The sequence below is a fragment of the Papaver somniferum genome, chromosome 3 (genome assembly GCF_003573695.1).
Source record: "Papaver somniferum cultivar HN1 chromosome 3, ASM357369v1, whole genome shotgun sequence".
In the NCBI taxonomy this organism is placed as follows: domain Eukaryota; kingdom Viridiplantae; phylum Streptophyta; class Magnoliopsida; order Ranunculales; family Papaveraceae; genus Papaver; species Papaver somniferum.
In genome coordinates, this window is record NC_039360.1 from 187,688,721 (window position 1) to 187,710,926 (window position 22,206).

The following is a 22,206-nucleotide window of genomic DNA, read 5'->3' on the forward strand; positions in this document are numbered from 1 at the left end:
AGACACTCATAGCAGTGGTGAAGTGCCTTTATCAATTTCTTACAACTTAGAACATGAGTTTGGGTGTCTTTAATAGAACTGTCAGCACTAATCCTAAATCTGGATGGCTTAATAACTCTTCATGCATTAAAACACATGTCAAGATTTTTTTCATGAAAATTCTCCATGCATCACGACACTTGTTGTATCACATTATAAACTAGTCAAAGGGTGTTTTAGTAAGAAAACACTTATTTTCTTTTCAATCTTTGTTTCTCCCCTCCACCTGATCACCTGATTTTCTCGTAACTCCGAAACCCCAAAGAAAAAATGAATGAAGGAATATGAATCACTAAGTGTTTATTGTTGTAGGATCCTTGAGTTGAAGTAGGATGGAGGTAAGGAATCTTTTTCCTCAATTTTGATAGTGTTTTTGCTTGACCAAAATAGTTGTCTAAAATTTAATTTTGTGTTAAATGATTTGAAAATCAACAAGGTTGCAAATGGGTATTGCTGCTGTGGAATCACGATTGAGGTAGGGGGTTTCTTCTTGTGAGTTAAATTTTTTGTACGAATCCCTTTCTACCATGATTTGATTTGAGTGCATGTTTTTATCTCTTCTCTTTGTTGTCATGTCTTGGTAAATATCATATTTTCTCTGGATTTAATCCTAGTTTAGTGATCGGTGTGTGATTTTTAGAATGATATAAACAATTTTGTGAAGACCAAATATATTTGCATCCATTTAAATTCGTTTTTGCACTATAAATGGAGTTTGAATTAATTTTATTTTAAACTAGCCGTAGCATGTTGCTAAAATTACCCATTGAGATACAACTTCGAAATGAGGCTTGAGTTCATAAATAGATTTATTTTGGTTTCCTGATTTATATCTTGATTCGATGTTGGTCGGCGGTAAATGGTTTACTACTGAAACTGTTACTTACAATATTAGCCTTTTTAATCTTCATCTTAAATATGCTACTTTGTTTAAACTAGTGCCTGTACCGAAGGATTGATATAATGGCTTTCACATTGAATTCCATATTTGTTTTATATGTTTTATCCTTGCATTTGGTTAGAAGCTGACCAAACCCTTCCCTGTTGCTTTTTATTTTATAAGAATAACTTAATTTTATCGAATTTTAATAGTTGATCCATTGATTTTTCAATTGGGTCTCATCTTTTTTCTCATTGGGGTACTCTTTTCCAACTAAATGATCACCAGTGGTTTCCCTACTTTGTATCCGCTCGCTGGATGTTTTGCCATTTCTACTTTTCCCAATGAAAGGTTAATTTTTATTAAGTTCTGAAAATGTGAGAATGTTTTTATAGTTTGAGGAGTTGCAGTGAATGCTTAACTCCTTGTTTTGCATAATGATTGGTAGTCTCAATTAATTGTCATTTTCAATAACCTAGATTCTTGAATAGGGATTAAATATCGTACTTTGTGGTAAATGATTCTCGTTCTCTTGTTAAGTTCTTATGCGATTGCTTCCAATACTTGTATTTGTATAAGATTTTGGCTTTAAAATTTGCGAGGTTTCATAAATTGGTTTGCGGATGTTTCCTCCACAATAAATGAATTTGATCATAAACTAGTGGCCTCTACTTTAGGACCGTCAGGCTCACTGGGGCACCCTACCGCCTCGGTGGCTACCTGGAAGATCATTGCGACAACGATGGCTGGTAACCAGAACTACCATGACATTGGCACTGGCCTTTATAAGAAGTAGAGTAATTTTATCTGTATTTAAATTAATGGCAGCTTACAAATGATTGTGAACAAATGCTTTACATTTACTTTTGAATTTCAGATTCTAGTTTTATGCTCTATTGATGCTTTAGGATTTTGGCATTTTATTTGTATATCTTGGCGCTCGATTATCGTTATATATCCTATTGGGTTGTGGGCTCACCCCGTTTTATTTTGTTTTCCACGGATTTTGGAGCTAGCTCGATGCAGTAAGCCAGAAAAGCTTACGATAATGGAGTTATGGACACAATATCGTGGTACATATTGTCGTCCTTGTATATATATATCATGGGTTGTTTGGGGTATTTTATCTGGGTAGTTTATGTTTGTTGTTTCCATGTCATTTACATATCTTGATGTACATATGTTGGGATATTGTACAAAACCTTTACGTGGTCTGTAAGTGGAAAAATGGTTGGTGTCGGTGCTTGAGAGATCTGACTTTTCATTTTCTAAAGGATTGCATTTGAAACTCATTTTGTCGTCAAATCTAAATATCAATTGGCATGTGAAAAATCGGGGTCTAACACCACCACCCAATATTTCACTTAACAATCTGTATGGAGAAACTCGAATATACTTTTAAGAGAATGAACAAGACTCAATCGATTAAAAGTATATCAACGAGTTTATATCTCTATCTTGATTTGATTTACTCAAGTAGGAACTGCAAGTTCTAATCAAATACAAGGAATAACTCGGATGATACCAAAGACCAATATCCGAGGATCAATCAATGACAATAAACAACCAAAGGTTGGATTACTCTAATTGATGATCTAACGCACTACCTGTATTATTTCAATTATAAAGATAAAACAATATAATGCGGAAAATGAAATAACAAAGACACCAGAAATTTTGTTAACGAGGAAACCGCAAACGCGGAAAAACCCTGAGACGTTAGTCCAGATTGAACATACACTGTATTAAGCCGCTACAGACACTAGTCTACTCCAAGCTAACTTCGGACTGGACTGTAGTTGAACCCCAATCAGTCTCCCACTGATCCAAGGTACAATTGTACTCCCTACGCCTCTGATCCCAGCAGGATACTGCGCACTTGATTCCATTAGATGATCTCACCCACAACTAAGAGTTGCTACGACCCAAATTCGAAGACTTGATGACAAACAAATCCGTCTCACACAGACAAGTCTATCGAAGGATTAATCTGTCTCCCACAGATAAACCCTAAAAGGTTTTGCTCCGTATTTTGATAATTATCAAGGTGAACAGGAACCAATTGATAATCCAGTCTTATATTCCCGAAGAATAGCCTAGAGTTATCAATCACCTCACAACAATCTTAATCGTATGGTAGCGAAACAAGATGTTGCGGAATCACAAACGATGAGACGAAGATGTTTGTGATTACTTTTTATATCTTGCCTATCGGAGATATCAATCTCAAGCCAATCAATATGATTGTACTCGTACGATAGAATATGCAAGATCAGATCACACAACTACGATAAAGTAGTATCGGTCTGGCTTCACAATCCCAATGAAGTATTTAAGTCGTTAACCTGGTTTTAGAAGAAGAAAACCAAAGGTTAAAGGAGAACCGACTCTAGCATGCAAACTAGTATGACACGTAAGGTGTGGGGATTAGTTTTGCATTGATTCTAGATTTCCCCTTATATAGTCTTTCAAATCAGGGTTTGCCATTAAGTTACCTTGGTAACAAAGCAATCAATATCCACCGTTAGATGAAAACCTGATTTAGATTCAAACTAATATTTCTCAACCGTTAGATCGAAAACTTAGCTTGTTACACACAATTGAAATGCACGCTTCTAGGTTTGTTAACCGTACCCAAACGTATGCACTTGTTGGTTCAATAATAGTTAAACAATAGTTTACCATATGAGCATTTCATATCAACCATGTTCTTCTTCACCATAACTAGTTCACATGACTCAAATGAACTAGTTAGATAGTTGTTAAATTGCAAAGAATTCTTGTGTAACTACACAAGACACAATTGAAGCAAAGATGATTTGATTCACTCGAATCGGTTCATGAACTTTTATAGCCACGGTTTGCAAACTGCATTCCTTAGTCTTTTTAAGTTTAAGTTCAGAAATCATCTTCAGATATATAACCTTCTTAAGTTCGCAGACTTGGTTCGCGGACTTAAGTTACCGGGCTGAGTTTACAAACTCCAACAGAAATTCTCGGGATGAGAACTTCGCCGATTTGCGTACTGGGTTCGCGGACTTAGCTTCATGCACTAGTTTGTCAACTCCAGCAGAAATTCTCGGGTTTGAGAACTTCGGCAGTTCGCGGACTGAGTTCGCGGACTTGGATCACGCCATTCTTCCGGTCTTCTTGATCAAAAAAGTTCGCAAATTTTGGTTAAAGGAATAGGACTTATACATAAATGTGTTTTCACAGCAATGCTTATGTCCACATTGGTTATGTATTCTAAACTCTCATTCCAATCATTGAAACATTCTTCGTAAAAGCAATTTTCAAAGTGATTTAAACATATCATGACTTTCGTCACTAGGTAAAGATAAACTTGGTCGAAGCGAAAAGCTTACCAACACATATTTCGAGATATAGATAGGCGAGGTATACTCGGATCGAAATACCAACTGTGTATAATCAAAGTCTATATATAGTATACGACTTTTTGTCTCAAGAAGTAGGAGATAGAATAAATAGACTTTTGAGTGATAGATAAGTTCAAGTCTTCACATACCTTTTTGTCGAGAAGTTCCACTGGTTCCTTGAGTAGATTTTCTTCTTGTATGATGAATCGCCATGAAGTCCTTGAGCTCAACTACACTTTCTATCCTAGTCCGAGACTTAGCTATAGTAGACTAGAAATCAAGACTTATAGTTTTGACCACTAACATTGACAAACATGCTTGAGATAGCGACGCATGCGAGTTCGACCGAGCAATGCTCTAAGAATCTCCCCCTTTGTCAATTTTAGTGACAAAACTATCAATACATATGGATTACAAAATAAGATAATGAAACTTTAGTAGCTCCTATTCCACATGTCTAATCTTCAACGTTCCTCGAATTCTTCGTCATTTCCAAGTACTCCAATGATCCCAAAGTTTGTAAACTTAGCATCACCGTTGTTGAAGATCCGTAGCTATAACAATGAGAAAACATAATTCTCGATCAGTGTTATACAATGTCATAGTATTATTACACAGTGTCAAAGTTCAATTGTATCACAACTTCAACAATAATACTATAGTGATATGTATCGCTCCCCCTTATTCAATACTCCATCTCACATGGAAACCACTCCCCCTTATACAATGATCCGAAAACCATATGTATTTTTAGTATGACCTACATATTAATTCTCCCCCTTTTTGTCAATAAAATTGGCAAAGGTACAAGAACGGGATCATAATGAAATTTCCGTAAGAGACATTTCATGACTAAAAGAAAAAATACATACCAACTAATTTAGATGCAATCATAAATCCGAAGCTAAATGCATTCATCAAGGAGTTTAAAGATACAAGATAACCCCTCTAAAATTCCACATCCGCACACCCCTCAAGATATCACCATTAAGCACAAGTTCAAAATAACTCTCCCCCATTTGATGTCATTCCCGAGAGAACAACAACGAGCGACCTTAAATTTCAAAAGAAAAGAAGGATTTATATTAGACACCAAAACCATAAGAATGATTTTTATATCCAAAAACTCAATCAAATTAATCACAAGTAAACCCATGATTAATTTAATCGGAATATGCAACCAAATTAAACACAAAAAGTGATCAATTTAATTGATTATGCTCAACATAAGTAAACTTACGGAGCTACGACTAAGTTTAACCATAAGGAATGATTAGCTTAACCGTTCATATACTCAACACAAGAAAAACTTATGGAGTAATAACTAAATAACCAAACAAGATGATTAATTTAGTTCATAATGCTCGACATATAGTACCTACGGAGAAACAACAAAGCCAATCAAAAATAATCAACTTGGTTGTTTAGTGCTCAACATAAGACACATTACGGAGCCTCACAGTATTACATAAAATATGGATCAGTAAAGATCAATACTGTGGAATACACAAGGATTCATTCTATCATCCATCACTATTCGCATAACGACATTCAATAGACATAATCCTTGCAAACAAAAGATTTTAACCTATCTTCCGTCAAAGATTGACAATATAGGCTTAACTTTTGTAATTGTCAAAAGTCCATTCATTCTTTAACCAATACATGAATATCGATCATAAACGACTTTACTTTTGACAAGGTATGGGACAAACATAGTTCACGGACGTAAACACCAATATCCCATAACAAGTTACAATATAACAAATCATAAAGATTAAATACTGCAAAAACATCATCCTCCAAATATTTTTAGAATTTTTTAAAACCAAAACCTAAAAAAGAACAAGAAGATGAAACAATAATAGCTATGTGTAGTCACAATCATTGTTATTCAAGCACTAGTTATTCTTCCAACTAAACCGAAAAGAAGACATACTAGGCAACAAAAATAACCTCAGTTTTCCTTGATGATCTCATACCTTTGGAATGGTCCATCGAAATAGGAATCACTGATATCCTTGATATTGTTGACTGTAGAGACACCATGTTCATAAGTTAGAACGTTAGTTTTTCGATCAAGAATTCGAGCAAAATGTCTAGCCTTAGCGCAATCAAGAATAACTTTCTTATGATTCCTGATCAATATATTCTGAGTACCAAGGATCTTTGCTTGTCCATCAATAAGCTGGTTTATCTGCAGTTGAAGGTTAGCAAGTTCATTCTTTACTTCATTCTGAACGAGAATTAAATCCTTGACAGATTCTCCAATCCAAGAGTTGTACTCTTTCCTTTCAAGCATCTTCTTTAGAATAAACTCTTGACCAGAATCACTTCCTTTGAGGTCATCCTCTACAATAGGGTTAACTTCTTATTTGGGAACAGTTTCCATCGAGTTCCTTTCTGAAGAATAATGAACGCATACATAAGATATATATATGTACACGTGTACACCCTAGATAGAAACCCTAGAGCTCCTTGAGGAGATATGGACGCTCGTGGACAAAGCCAATGCCAAAATAAATGGACCCAACCAGGAACACTTCACACTGTGTTGTTTTCAAAAAGTCTCAATCCCCAAGAGATCACAGTTATGAAAGAAAGAAATACTAGAAACTTACATAAGATATCAATATACAAACTGATGAAAGTCATCTAAATACTTGAGCATCTCTCAAACATCATCCTTGTATCTCTCAAGTTAGATACAAAAATGGGACTTTCTACTACTAGGTAGCAGAGGGAGACATGGTCTCACCATAGGTTCTGAGAGAATAGTGTGATTTCCACAAGGACATCTGATCTCAGCATTTCTTGTCTTCCCTTGGCAGTTTCCAAATTTAGGGAAATATTTCACATCCCTCCCTGGAAGCACAGGAGAAGAACCTTTCTGATTACAAAGTCTAGGACCTCTAGAGATTGGTTCTAAGGGATTTCCCGAAATGGGTCTCCATACTCTAGACTTAGATTTACCAGAGTTGCTCTTATAAGCACAGGACATGATTTTATTAGTAGCACAAGAATTTATACCACTGGAATACACCAAAGTCCTGTAATGATTTCTAGGAAAGAGATCATTTTTATAAGATGCCCGGTTTCCTGTAAGCAAGAGGTTCACTGCATTAGTCGTTTGACTATTTACTCCATTGACAATGGAAAGAAGCAAATTGTGAAGTTTAGAAATTTGTTTTTTCCTGGCAAAACAACGGATAGCATAGTGATTTCCTTTTCCACAGAAAGTACAGGTTCGTGGAGAAAACGCAACAGTTGGCATATGTTTTAATTTTTCAGCCCTGTGAAAATATTGTAAGTTATATAAAATTTTCTCGGCACAATCTTCTTTTGGAGGATATTTCTTCATGTACTGTATGTCAATAGGAACAGTTGGAATAGAAGAATTTTTCCTTAAGACAGAGTTTTCCTTTTCCAATGTCATACACTGTTCATGGGCTAGTGAGAGTGATGCTTTTAGCTTCTCTTTCTCAACACGAAATCTGTCAAGATCAGATGAATGCGTCTTAATCAAACGTTTTTCTCTAATTGAGCCTTCTTTGATAATATTTTCAAGATCACAAATCTTTTCACGCTGTAGATTATTTTCTTGAAGAAGTTTCTCAATATCCTTAGAGAATGACTCTATGATGTTATAGAGTACACGTTCTCGATCAATAGACTTTTCAAATTCATCGATGAGTTGATCATGATTCTGAAGATCAACAAACTCAGTAGAATTTTTTGAAATTATGGTGAGCTCCATTTCAGCTTTTACCATTGTGTCCAATATCTCATTGGAGGAAGAGTGGTCAACACAAGATGAGACAGTCTTCCTACCTCGGGATTCTGAAGAATCAACTAAGGAATAATCCTTTGAGGTATTTCCGAGACACTTGACATAGTTGAAAGCTTTAGGAGGCATTTTGGTATGTGTAAGAGATTCTGTCCTTAGACTCAGATTGCTACAAACACATACTTGTAAGGTCTTGAAGGTGTTTGCCTGCTCTGATACCAATTGAAAAAGTGGGGTTCTAACAACAACACCCAATATTTCACTTAGAAATCTGTATGGACAAACTCGAATATACTTTTAAGAGAATCAACAAGACTCAATCGATTAAAAGTATATCAACGAGTTTATATCTCTCTCTTGATTTGATTTACTCAAGCAGGAACTGCGAGTTCTAATCAAATACAAGGAATAACTCGGATGGTACCAAAGACCAATATCCGAGGATCAATCAATGAAAATCAACAACCAAAGGTTGGATTACTCTAATTGATGATCTAACACACAACCTGTATTATTTCAATTATAAAGATAAAACAATATAATGCGGAAACTGAAATAACACAGACACCAGAAATTTTGTTAACGAGGAAACCGTAAATGCAGAAAAACCCCCGGACCTAGTCCAGATTGAACACACACTGTATTAAGCCTCTACAGACACTAGCCTAGTCCAAACTAATTTCGGACTGGACTGTAGTTGAACCCCAATCAGTCTCCCACTGATCCAAGGTACAGTTGTACTCCCTACGCCTCTGATCCCAGCAGGATACTGCGCACTTGATTCTCTTAGCTGATCTCACCCACAACTAAGAGTTGCTACGACCCAAAGTCGAAGACTTGATGACAAACAAATCTATCGCACATAGACAAGTCTATCGAAGGATTAATCTGTCTCCCACAGATAAACCCTAAAAGTTTTGGTTTCGTCTTTTGATAATAATCAAGGTGAACAGGAACCAATTGATAATCCGGTCTTATATTCCCGAAGAACAGCCTAGAGTTATCAATCACCTCACAACAATCTTAATCATATGGTAGCGAAACAAGATGTTGCGGAATCACAAACAATGAGACGAAGATGTTTGTGATTACTTTTTACACCTTGCCTATCGGAGATATCAATCTCAAGCCAATCAATATGATTGTACTCGTACGATAGAAGATGCAAGATCAGATCACACAACAACGATAAAGTAGTATCGGTATGGATTCACAATCCCAATGAAGTCTTTAAGTCGTTAACCTGGTTTTAGAAGAAGAAAATCAAAGGTTAAAGGAGAACCGACTCTAGCATGCAAACTAGTATCACACGTAAGGTGTGGGGATTATTTTTTCATTGATGCTAGATGTCCCCTTATATAGTCTTTCAAATCAGGGTTTGCCATTAAGTTACCTTGGTAACGAAGCAATCAATATCCACCGTTAGATGAAAAGCTGATTTAGATTCAAGCTAATATATCTCAACCGTTAGATCGAAAACTTAGCTTGTTACACACAATTGAAATGCACGCTTCTAGGTTTGTTAACTGTACCCAAACGTATGCACTTGTTGGCTCAATAATAGTTAACCAAAAGGTTAGCCATATGAGCATTTCATATCAACCATGTTCTTCTTCACCATAACTAGTTCACATGACTCAAATGAACTAGTTAGAGAGTTGTTCAATTGCAAATAATTCTTATGTAACTACACAAGACACAATTGAAGCAAAGATGATTTGATTCACTCGAATCAGTTCATGAACTTTTATAGCCACGGTTTGCAAACTGCATTCCTTAGTCTTTTTAAGTTAAGTTCAAAAATCATCTTCAGATATATAACCTTCTTAAGTTCGCAGACTTGGTTCGCGGACTTAAGTTACCGGCTAGAGTTTAAAAACTCCAGCAAAAATTCTCGGGATGAGAACTTCGCCGGTTCGCGGACTGGGTTCACGGACTTATCTTCACGCACTAGTTTGTCAACTCCAGCAGAAATTCTCGGGTTTGAGAATTTCGGCAGTTCGCGGACTGAGTTCTCGGACTTGGCTCACGTCATTCTTCCGGTTCTCTTGATCAACAAAGTTCGCAAATTTTGGTTCAAGGAATAAGACTTATACACAAACGTGTTTCCACAACAATTCTTATGTCCACATTGGTTATGTAATCTAAACTCTCATTCAAATCATTGAAACATTCTTCATCAAAGCAATTTTCAACGTGATTGAAATATATCATGACTTTCGTCACTAGGTAAAGATAAACTTGGTCGAAGCGAAAAGCTTACCAACACATATTTCGAGATATAGATAGGCGAGGTATACTCGGCTCGAAATACCAACTGTGTATAATCAAAGTCTATTTATAACATACAACTTTTTGTCTCAAGAAGTAGGAGATAGAATAGATATACTTTTGAGTGATAGATAAGTTCAAATCTTCACATACCTTTTTGTCGAGAAGTTCCACCGGTTCTTTGAGTACTTCTTCTTCTTGTATGATGAATCGCCATGAAGTCCTTGAGGTCAACTACACTTTCTATCCTAGTCCGAGACTTAACTATAGTAGACTAGAAATCAAGACTTATAGTTTTGACCAATAACATTGACAAACATGCTTGAGATAACAACGCATGCGATTTCGACCGAGCAATGCTCTAAAAGCATGTCTTACTTGTATATATATGCCTATCTGCTTGGAATATCCTTGTTGTCGAAACTTACGGCATTAGCACGTCCTGCTTTAGTACCTATGCCTTTTAATTTAGAAGTGATTTATGGTTATTGGTTGAGTGCTTGTTTTTTTATGTTCAAACTATAAAAGTGGTTCTGTTAGATTTTTGAAATAAAAAAGTGCACACTTCACTCCTGAAATGACATTTATGTTTACTGTTGACAAGTCAAATTTTATAACTGTGTACTTAAATTTTCTTATTTGTACTGAATGGTCGTGCACTCATTTTCTTATGAAAATCCTACCTACTAGAAAAATGTATATGTACATAATATATGATTTTCCTGAACTCATTTAATCACCCCTATTATTTTGTTGATGACTTATTTATATTTAGCAGGAGTTTTAAATTCCCAGCTCTATCTTATATCTTTCCCTATTGTCGTTTTTTTTGTTATGGATCTTTTGAATTTTCGAGTGACGTGGTGGGAGATTTGTGCTTGCCAGCCGGATCGGATTCCGATTCGGCGGAAGTCCAAATTTGTTGTCCGTTACAGACTAGTAATATTCATTTCATTTGGTAATATTGTTATGACTAGCAATATCCATTCGTCTAATAATATTTATCTGACTAGGAATATTCATTTATTCGGAAATTGCTTTGACTAGTGATGTTCATTTACTTGTTGCTCTGACTAGCAATATTCTTCGGGATATCTAATATTGCTCCAGCTAGCAATATTGGTCTTACAAGAAATATTCCTTTAGACTCATCAATATGCTAAGATTAGTATTCAGGTCAATATTTTACAAATAGATTAGGACTGCAAAGCAAGATTAACCATCGAGACACCAATAATGTTATATGGGTGATATTCTTTATGGTTTTGATCTGGCGGCCTACAACACGTGTGATGTAGCAATACATCCACGATGGTAAAGTGAGTAAGTCGTGTTGGCGATTAAGGGAATAAATACAGTAGTGATCTTACAAACACCAATTCTCCCCCAACGAAGCGGAACTGGTTTTCACCATGATCCCCACTTCTCTACTCTTCCACCTTGCAACTGTCATTCCTACCACGAGATCAATGTGTTAACTTCCTCTGCTACAAATAGGTTCTCAACATCTCTCCCCCTTTAATGCCAATAACCCTTCTTGAAAACGCTAACCATTTTTCGTTCTCGCGCGTATTTTTGGTACGTCGCACATATTTATAGTTGGTCGTTGGATTAAGTCCAACTCGAGTTGCTGCCGTCAAATTCAATAAACAATGAAATTACACTGTACACAAAACCAACACTCCTTTCTTTCTTCACAAAACTTGTTAAAAAGACCAAAATCAACAATTCCTGGGTGAAATGGACAGTTAGATTTTGATACTGTTTAAATGGACAAAAATGTAAAAATAGGCAGGATGTAACCAGTTTCATCGTGCCCATTTTCAAATATTTTTTCTTATTTTTAATTTACACATGATGTATCCAGTTTAATCTTTGCCATTTTTTAAATTTAAGATATGATGAAACCAGTTTCATCCTTACTATTTTTTTTTGGCCATTTTACCCAAACTATTTTTTACTCGTCCATTTGAACCGTGATTTAAAAATATTTGGACAAATGACCCATTTTCCGTTCTTTCTTCTCGGTGATTCTTCTTCTCCCTCGACTCTCTCCATCTCTTCTCGTTAGCTAAATTCCCATAACTGAATCTCCAATTACGTTCCGAACAATTAATGGCGGAGATCAACCACCGAATCGATTGTTTTCTTTTCTTTCAATTAGGTATGCATATTTCCTAAAACTAGAATCGCTTTCTAATGTATTATGCAATTCTAAGGTTCGATCAATTTTGGGGGTTACGGTTGATTTATGTTTATCAACGGTTTTGAAGGGTTTCTTATTCAATGATGACACCAGAAACATCTAACCCTCCAAAATGAACATTCACAGTTATAATCTGAGGATGCAATCATGTAGAAACACCATTGGTAAGATTCAATCTGGTAGTTTTGATTTATTAATTTTAACTCTTTATTTTTTATTTTTCCTTCCCTAAATTGACAGTTAGGGTCTAATATAATTACACTATTCCTTACTCATAGTTAGGGTTAAACCCCATTTTCCATCGAAGTATCAAACTACTGTGTCAATGTCTTTTCCCCAATGGTTAGATCAGAAAACAACAACAACATTAGATGATCACTTTATTGACTGCAATTATAGGTTTTATTACTTTCTCATATCTCTTAAAAGTTCAAATTTCGATATTTGTATACATATCCGTTTATGTGATAATTTTGTAAAGTCAATTTAAGGATCAGGAAGACTCATACCTCTGTTGGTGAACCTAAAATTGTGAAGTTAATCAATCTGGACTGTTAATAATCCCATTTAATTCCAATTCACATTTTTTTCTTTTGTTGACGTATTGGTATATCGTTTCATGTATCTGGATGGCCACTGCACACTAGCTTTTATTTCCAATTTTCTTGCAACACTAAAACATTTCCCTACATGCAATATTATGCAGAACTAATTTGGATTGGGCAGGTAAAGTAATGGAATGTTCTGTACACTTTCAATAGATGGAATCTAAGTAGCAGAAGGAGGAGAAAGTACTTCTTCAAAAACAGAAGAGATATCTATTGTTTGCCGACGTGCAACGCACGTGCACTCCACTTGTATAGATAATTTATGATAACTTATCATTATCACACAAAGAAGTTTTTCTCTCGATCTAACTGATAGATATTTTTTTGTCTGATTGTTTCAATTCTATGTATAGGTGTTTTGCGTGGGTATAGGTGTTTTTGGGAAATAATCATTTTTGGAACAATTGCCTCGAAAGAAAATGTTAAAGGCATCCAGAAGAAGTGTGAAAAATTCCTCTGAAAATTACTAAAGGCACCCACGTTTTGGATAGGGGCGACCATTCTTCTTCGCCTTTGAACGGAATTTTGGTGGGAGAAATATATCTTCACCTGCGAGTTTTCTGAATCTGAACTTGAAGAGTTTTTATGGGAGTTTCTCATTGGGTTGGACTAGTATTGACTCATTGCATCAAATCAGGATTATTCACGTAACAAAGGGAATATATTCAAGGATTGACGCAAATCAGGGAGAGGAAATATTCACGGTAATTTCTGTGTATAAGGAAGTTTCGTGGGACCGAGGAAAGAATCTTTTCTGCGATATTTGTTGCTATCACAGAGAGAGTTTTGGAAAGAATCATACAACTCATATACGCGTGAAATTAAAGAAAATAATTTGGAGAGAAATATTTCCATCAGTGAGATTTGAAGGGGATTATTATATAGTATTATTTGGTCCCAAAAGCACCGAAAGGGCCCAAAATGTCAGCCACAACTTCTTCCTCATCGTCCTCTATTTTCCTTTTCCTCTTCGTTTTTCGCATTCACATTAATAGTTTCTTTAAAAAAACCTAATTCCCTTTCAAGAACATCAAATTTGTTTTGATGCACAACCACCTCTGAATTGATTAACTCATCCACAAGTGGCGTAATAGATGGAGTGTTAACTACTCCGGCAACGCCACTAAAGACCACTCTACCAGCACCACCATTCTTTTTGTGACGCACTTCATACCAAACATTTTCGTTCTTTTTTACATAAGTTGTAGTAGCAATACCAGCTTTACCAACACAACCTTGCACGCTCGGAATAACCACAGAATTTGTACTATCATCTCCCGCAGAATTAGGCTTCCCATTGGTGTCATTTTTTTTTATTTTTTTTGAGCATCATTGGCCTGATGTTTAGCAGATTTCTTCCTTCTACGGTCTGCATATATATGATCAATTATCTTACACTTCAAACAAAACTTTGGTAGCTATGGGATTTCAATAAACTGCTCAAAATATCTCTTATTTGCTGTCAGTTGTATTGATTCCGGAACTTCCTTCACAAAATTTATATCTATCAGAACTTAAGAAAAATTTTCACAGTCAAGATTTAACTCTTTTGATCAACCACTATAGGCGCACTTAGAGTTTTTCCAATAAAAAACAGAGTTTTTTCAATCCATAATTCCACTGGTTGACTTGGAAACTTGACCAACACGAAAGCATGTGAGGTTCTTTGTTTTTCAGGATCAAAACTCGGAAACCATTCTTGTAGATGTAGAGCTTGATGTTCTACAATCCAAGCTTCTTTATTTTCACAATACACCTTTGTTAGAGCATAACTCGGTTGAACCCACCAAGCGTTGGTATGTCAAGTTTGGTTGTCATATATAAGTATCAAAACTCATCTAGAGTTGCTTGATTAAATACTCGAGTAAACTTCATTTATGTTATACTAGAAAGTCTAGGAATGTTGAGACGTACAAGTATTAATCTGAAGACCTGAAGAATGTGAAACGGTAATGACTGCAACGAAAATATCATCCTTCCTCTTGAGGTTAGTAGTATTGACTTGATCTTGTTTACATTCCTAACGTCTCTTTCAAGTCGTATTATATTGAAAACATGACATGCGAAACTGTATATATATAATACTCTAGTTATTATACTTGGCCATATCATTATGATCAAGTGTCAAGTAATTATATTGAATTACGAGGTATACCGCTTATCTTTTGAACTTCGTAAATACGACATCAACATAAAACTATGTATTTAGTTACTTGATTATGTGTAGGATACAAGTGTGATTTCATCCTAGAAAACTATGTACTATTACATTGGTTTAAGGAAATAGATGTATGAACTTGATTCATAATAAAAGGGAAATCATGTTGGTTCGGTTCTTTATTGAATATATTTGGGTGATCAATATAAGATGACAAGGTAGAACCTATCTTAACTTATGTTGAGAATTGAGGTATAATCGTCCATAGCCTATAGTGTATAGCATGTTGTAATCGGTGACAAGATACTTTGTGAAGCAATGTGTAACCGGTCACAAGTTACGTTGGGAAGTTAGTTGTAGTCGGTCACAAGCTACTTTGGGAAGCAAGGTGTAATCGGTCACAAGCTAATTTAGGAAGTAAGGTGTGACCGATCACAAGCTACTTTGGGAAGCATGGTGTAACCGGTCACAACCTATTTTTGGAAGCATGGTATAACCTGTCACAACTTAAATTATGAGTCTTGGTATAACCAATCCTAATGAGCAAAACCGAATTTCCAATATTCACATATCTCTTTATGTTTTGTGTGATTTTGGAATTAGGGTTTGCTGAGATGAGAAACTTCTAGATGTCGACATTATTTGAACATGTACATAACTCTTATCATTAATTTTTTAAAGATATTCCTTGATGCTCAAGATGATCCCAAACCGAAATATTGAAAATCATTTAATTATGATTTTCAAATATATACATTTTAATTACTAGCAATTAAAACATATCATATGGAAAAGGTTATTAGTTAATGGCTAGGTTAGGATTAATTTTGTTCTGGGCCGCGGCGTAATCCATGTTATCCGAAATAATAAAATCTCACTTGTATATACAACAGACAGACGGATAGAAATCTCACCAACACAATAGATAAACTTTGAGCTCGTTACAACATGGATAATACCATTGATAGCTATTGATGGTGATTGATCATGACTGTGATTGATTTAAGGTGATTTGTCAAGTATTTATCGATCTCGAATTGAACAGGGAATCATTGGGTTGTTCAACAACTCATGCATAAACTTAAAATATACTCACTCAAAATGGATCATGACCATGTCAATCTTGACTCTTGAGATAAATATCTATTGTGCACATGGTACATAAAAAGAAACTTCAATGACGTAAAACTGTTTCTACTCCATGGTACCCTCAAGTTTTCCGGTATTAGAACTACTTACGAGATAAGGAAAGAATGAGATTATTTGCACCGGCAGAAAGAGAAGGGTAAGGAAAGGGTAATGTTGTCGTGTTTTTTATCTCTTACGATAAGATTAAGGTTCGAATTATATTTCCTAATCTTTTTATGTTTGTCTTTGTCATTTACTTTTTAAATTATAACTGAATTTAGAAGTCATCTGGCAAAAGGAAACAACTATCTTTCAGGAAACAATTATTTTGGGATTTTGTTTTACGTAACGTGAATGGACAGATGGACGGATGTCCTTTGAGAGTTATTTCAAATCTGTAACCAAGGATAGCCATGTTCAGGTTTATTTAGGTCAGGCCGGAGCATAATCCCTACCGTCGAAAACAAATAATCAGAAAAAAAATCATCTCATAAACAGGCAGACGAAAGTATCTCTCAAAATTATATGTCAAAAACGGACGGACGGATAGATACCTCGCCAACTAAGATCCCATCCACCTAATAGCCGAAATCGATGGTCGTCTTTGTCTCAAGACAAATACCACTTCTTTTATGATATAGATAGATATAATAATAACAATACTAAGAAATGCTTCAAAATAATAATAATAATAACGGTTGGTGTTGATTCTTCACTTCTTCCCTAAATCTTCTAAAACGGTTACTGCAGTTCCTTAGTGTCTGCAATGCCAGGAACCAGACGAACATCATCTTCTCAGGATCTTCAATCAGATACCGAGGAGGCTGATACTGAAGGGGATCATAATCATAATGTTCTTAACACAGATGATACAATGGCTCACTGCCCTTTCAAACACTTCTATGATTGTCAGGACGGTTGCAATGGGTGTGGTTATGCAAAAACATTCATTTTACGACACATAAAAGATCAGCATTGGCCTTCCCAAACACGGTTACTGGTATGTAAAGAGAGAATTAGCACTCACCTGGGTGTTTATCGGGCATGGGAACGACTTCTAAATTTCTTGCAGATGTGGCTTTGTGGAGACTGTATGAAGGTGCAATCTTGGAAACGTCCTTGTCGCCCTCATGGTGGCAACATACTGCTAGGCCCTTTCAATGGCAGGTCTGCAGACTTCCTAATACATGGTATTAATAAACCACAGGAAGGCACTTCGTCGGAACTCCAGGCAGAATCTTCATCAGTGATTCCTCCTGATGATTCAATTAGTCTTTCGCTGGAACTCCTCGATCTTGTTTATCAGAAACAAATTACAACGACTGCCAGCATTCCATCACCATGTAGATTGAACTTTTCCAGAGCCTTGAAGTCTGCACTCGACAATGTGATAGCAAACCCCACTGAACTTCAGTCTTGGCTCCAACTATTGTTGCTACCAGTTTGCACCCTTAATCTCTACCTTCCCAATAATGCCAGTGAAGCGAGATTTAGCACGCGGAAAAAGCTACAGATTGCTGCAATCAACAAATCTCTAGTCGACTGGGGACAACCTAATGGATGTGTCATCATTTTCCAGCGCCTGTTGGAGTTGGCTCGATAGAATCAACAAAGGCAGCAAAGAAGTAAGCAACCCCAGCGAAAGAAGCAAACTAAGACCAATGTAGAAGCCTTCCAAAAGAAATTGAATGAAGGCCATTATACTGCTGCAATACGTATCCTATCATCTAGTGGTGTAGCATCTGCCACTCCTGAAACTCTACACGAATTGCAGCAAAAACACCCATATTCACGGCCTCCCATTATACCACCTGGTACCCCATCTGCAGCTGCCGTGAATGTAGATGTCCAAGCTGTTGTGAAAGCCTTGCGGAGCTTTCCAAAAGGCACATCATGCAGGCGAGACGGTCTCCGTGCCCAACACTTACTAGATGCTACCAGTGGGGCTGCTGCTGTTGTGGCTGACAAACTTATATTATCTGTCACAGGGGTAGTAAATCTGTGGTTGGATGGCCAGTGCCCACTCCCACTAGGCGAATACATTGCCAGCGCACCATTAACCCCGTTACTCAAACCGGGAGGGGGTATTCGTCCCATTGCTGTGGGTACGATATGGCGTCGTTTATGTTCTAAATTAGCCGCGTCTGCAGTACTTAAAGGCATGACTGCCTACCTTGGCAACCATCAATTCGGCGTTGGAATCCCCTGCGGTGGAGAAGGCATATTACACTCGGTGAATCGGCTGTTGGAAATGCAAGGTACTCATGACAATATGACTATGTTGCTTATCGATTTTACTAATGCTTTCAACATAGTAAATCGAACTGTTTTGATCAATGAAGTACGTGATAAGGGTCCTACTATCGCTAAATGGGTGGAATTTTGCTACGCAAGGCCTGCCAAACTATATTACAATGAGTTCACTCTATCATCCACACAAGGAGTACAACAGCGAGACCCTCTTGGTCCCGTACTATTTTCGCTGGATCTTCATCCATTGGTATGTAAAATAGCTTCGGAATGCAAGCTGGACCTTAATGCGTGGTACTTGGATGACGGTACTCTAGTTGGGGAAACAACTGAGGTTGCAAAGGCTTTCTAGATTCTACGAGAAGATGGTCCTGAGAGAGGCTTGCGGTTGAATATACAGAAAACTGAAATTTTCTGGCCACACGCTGATCCTAGATGCAAAGACGTATTCCCTTCAGAAATAGGCAGGCCTGAAAATGGAGTGCGGCTGCTTGACGGTCCGGTAAGTCTGAATGACGAATTTTGCAGTGACATGATTCAATCTCGTGTTGACAAAGCACTCCACCTGATGGATTGTGTTAAAAAACTACGGGACCCCCAGGCAGAACTCCTCCTACTTCGAAACTGTGCAGGAGTTTCAAAGCTGTACTTTTCAATGCGTACAACTCGACCACAGTGTATGCAGGCAGCACAACATCGTTTTGACGAACACCTACTTCAGTTCCTGCAGTACTTAATCACCAATGATGGAGCAGGCTTTGGCCAATTACAACAGCGTATCGCCACTCTCCCAATCATAGATGGCGGCCTGGGCGTATACACTATGCGAGATACTACTCAGTATGGGTATATAGCCTCTTGCTTCCAAACCCAACATCTGCATAGTAAAATTTTACAAGGTACTCCTGGTCTTAGTCCTCACTTTTAAACAGCGTTGGATCAATACATTCGTATATATGGTATATCTCCTTCATCTTTCAACATTAACGAAGTCGCCCCACAGCCTATGCATTTACTGGCAACTCGTTATTATGATGCTATTATGAAGGCCATATCGTCTACCTATGTTTTGTCCGAACGTGACTCCATCCTTTGGCAGTGCAATAAGAAACCTCATGCACAGGATTACCTAAAAGCGGTCCCCATTCAAGACCTTAATCATACCTTAAGGCCTCGACAGTTCAGGTCGGTACTTCAATACCGCTTGGGCATACCTTTATTTGCCGAAGATAGTACTTTCTCGTGTTGTAAGCGGGTTATGTACCGGTTTGGGGACCACGCCATCCGTTGTGCCAGTGAAGTAGGTTTAAAGTATCGTCATGACATGGTAAGAGATCTCTTTTTCGAGCTACGTTATAAAGCTGGATTAGCTGGATTAGCTGCGAGAAAAGAAGCTTCACTTGGTCTTACATCGGACAGGAACACCCCACATAAACCAGCAGACATGAGAATGGTCGAGACATATGTTTCGACGTCACCGGTGTTTCTCCATTTTCCAAGGATGGAAACCGTGCCTTCACACCTGGCCATGCAATCTCTGCGGCTATCACTCGTAAGCGTAACAAGTATGCTAACCTTTGTTCGTCTCAGGGTTATGATTCGGTGTTAGCATTCACTACATTGGGGGAATTGAATGACGACATTACAGTCCTTTTGAAAAGATTGAAGAACTGCATGGCTTGTCATGATGTTAATAATAACTTAGGCAGTTTTCTTTTTCACAGGTTAGGTATCATTGTACAAAAAGGTATTGGGGGGCAACTTGTTGCGCGTCTCCCTGCCAAATCCTTGTAAATTACTGTGATTTTCCGTTTCTAATAAAAGCCTTTGTGGCCCCTTTCATAATAATAATAATAATAATTTTTAATAATAATAATAGTAATGATAAGAAGTTCCCTATTCCATGGTTAGGGTTTTGGCATTTTTGCTTGTACAACTTTTGGTACTCTCAGTGACGATGCAGAAACCCTGCTGAAGCGTTTGAAGAACTGTATGGAGAATCATGATGCCAACTCTAAAACAAGAAGTTCCCTATTTCATAGATTATGAATTGTTATTCAGAAAGGGGTAGGTTCCCGGTTTGTTGCGCGGCTGCCTACATTCTCTACTGACGATGTATGTTGAACATTTTTCTGTTTTCTATTAATAAATTATTATTTTAATTGTAATAATAATAATAATAATAGCTATCAGGGAAAAGGTACTTACTCGCTTTTCTCTACACGTGAAGCTACTGTTTGGCAATGTAATAGATCTGATCATGCTATGGATTTCCTTAAGGCAATACCTATTCCTGGGCTCAACCAGGCAGTTGGTTCTAGGCAGTTTAGCTCGGTCTTACAATATCGTTTAGCTATACCCCTTTTTGAGGAAGGTAATAAATGTACCTGTTGTGGCAAACTCATGGATATCTTTGGAGACCACGCTATCCATTGTGCTAGCGAGGTCGGGCTTAAATTCAGACATGATTTAGTAAAAGATATTCTGGCAGACATGTGTTACAGAGCTGGGGTTGTGGCTAGAAAAGAGGTTTCTTTGGGCGTCATCAATAATAAGGATTTTCGGCCAGCGGACATCATGGTTTATAATTGGATAGATGGGAAGGATGTTTGTCTCGATGTCACTGGGGTCTCTCCGTTTACCAGTGCTAAGTCACGCCACTTCGTACCAGGTCACGCCATTTTTGCAGCAATTACTCGCAAGAACACTAAATACTTAGATGTTTGCACTTCTCTCGGATATGGGTTCGGTGTTTTGGCTTTCTCCACTTTTGGTGAGCTTAGTACGGATTTATTAACTTTCCTGAAGAGATTAAGGAATTGCATGGCAGGACATGATGCCAACTTTAAGATAGGCAATTCTCTTTTTCATAGGCTAGGAATCGTTATCCAGAAAGGTGTTGGTGCCCAACTTGTTGCTAGGCTACCCACCATCTCTTGTAATATTGATTTTGATTAATAAATGCCTTAGTGGCTCCCTTTTATAATAATAATAATAATAATAATAATAATAAGATAAGACGTGTGCATGGATGTTACGGGCGTTTCACCCTTCACTACTGCCAGTACTCATGTATTCACGCCAGGCCGAACTATTTCTATGACAGTCACTCGGAAACGCAACAAATTTATGGAGACCTGTTCGGCCCATGGATATGGGTTTCAAGTGAAAAAACGGGGGTCTAACAACCAAACCCAATATTTCGATTAGCAATCTGTATGGGCTAACTCCAATATACTTTTAAGAGAATCAACTAGACAGTCAGACTCAATCTTAATAAAAGTATATCAAAGAGTTATATCTCTCTTTCTCGATTCAATATTTACTCAAGCAAATAGAAATCTGCGAGTCTAATTGAATATAAGAGAAATCACTTGAACGGTACCAAAGAGCAATGTTCAAGTATCAATCAACAATCAAAGGTTGGATTTCCCAATAGATCGATTCAACGCACAACCTATGATATTTCAATTATATAACAAAATATAACTCGGAAAAGAAA

At 37.0% G+C, this 22,206-nt stretch overlaps 1 long non-coding RNA gene across 1 annotated transcript; it reads left to right on the plus strand.

The window, feature by feature from the left end:
- The first annotated feature begins 12,433 nt into the window (after window positions 1-12,433).
- Window positions 12,434-13,980, plus strand: LOC113361969. The gene is made up of 3 exons (XR_003365458.1): window positions 12,434-12,518; window positions 12,628-12,724; window positions 13,522-13,980. It is a non-coding gene; the product is annotated as an uncharacterized LOC113361969 (long non-coding RNA).
- Window positions 13,981-22,206: the final 8,226 nt, after the last annotated feature.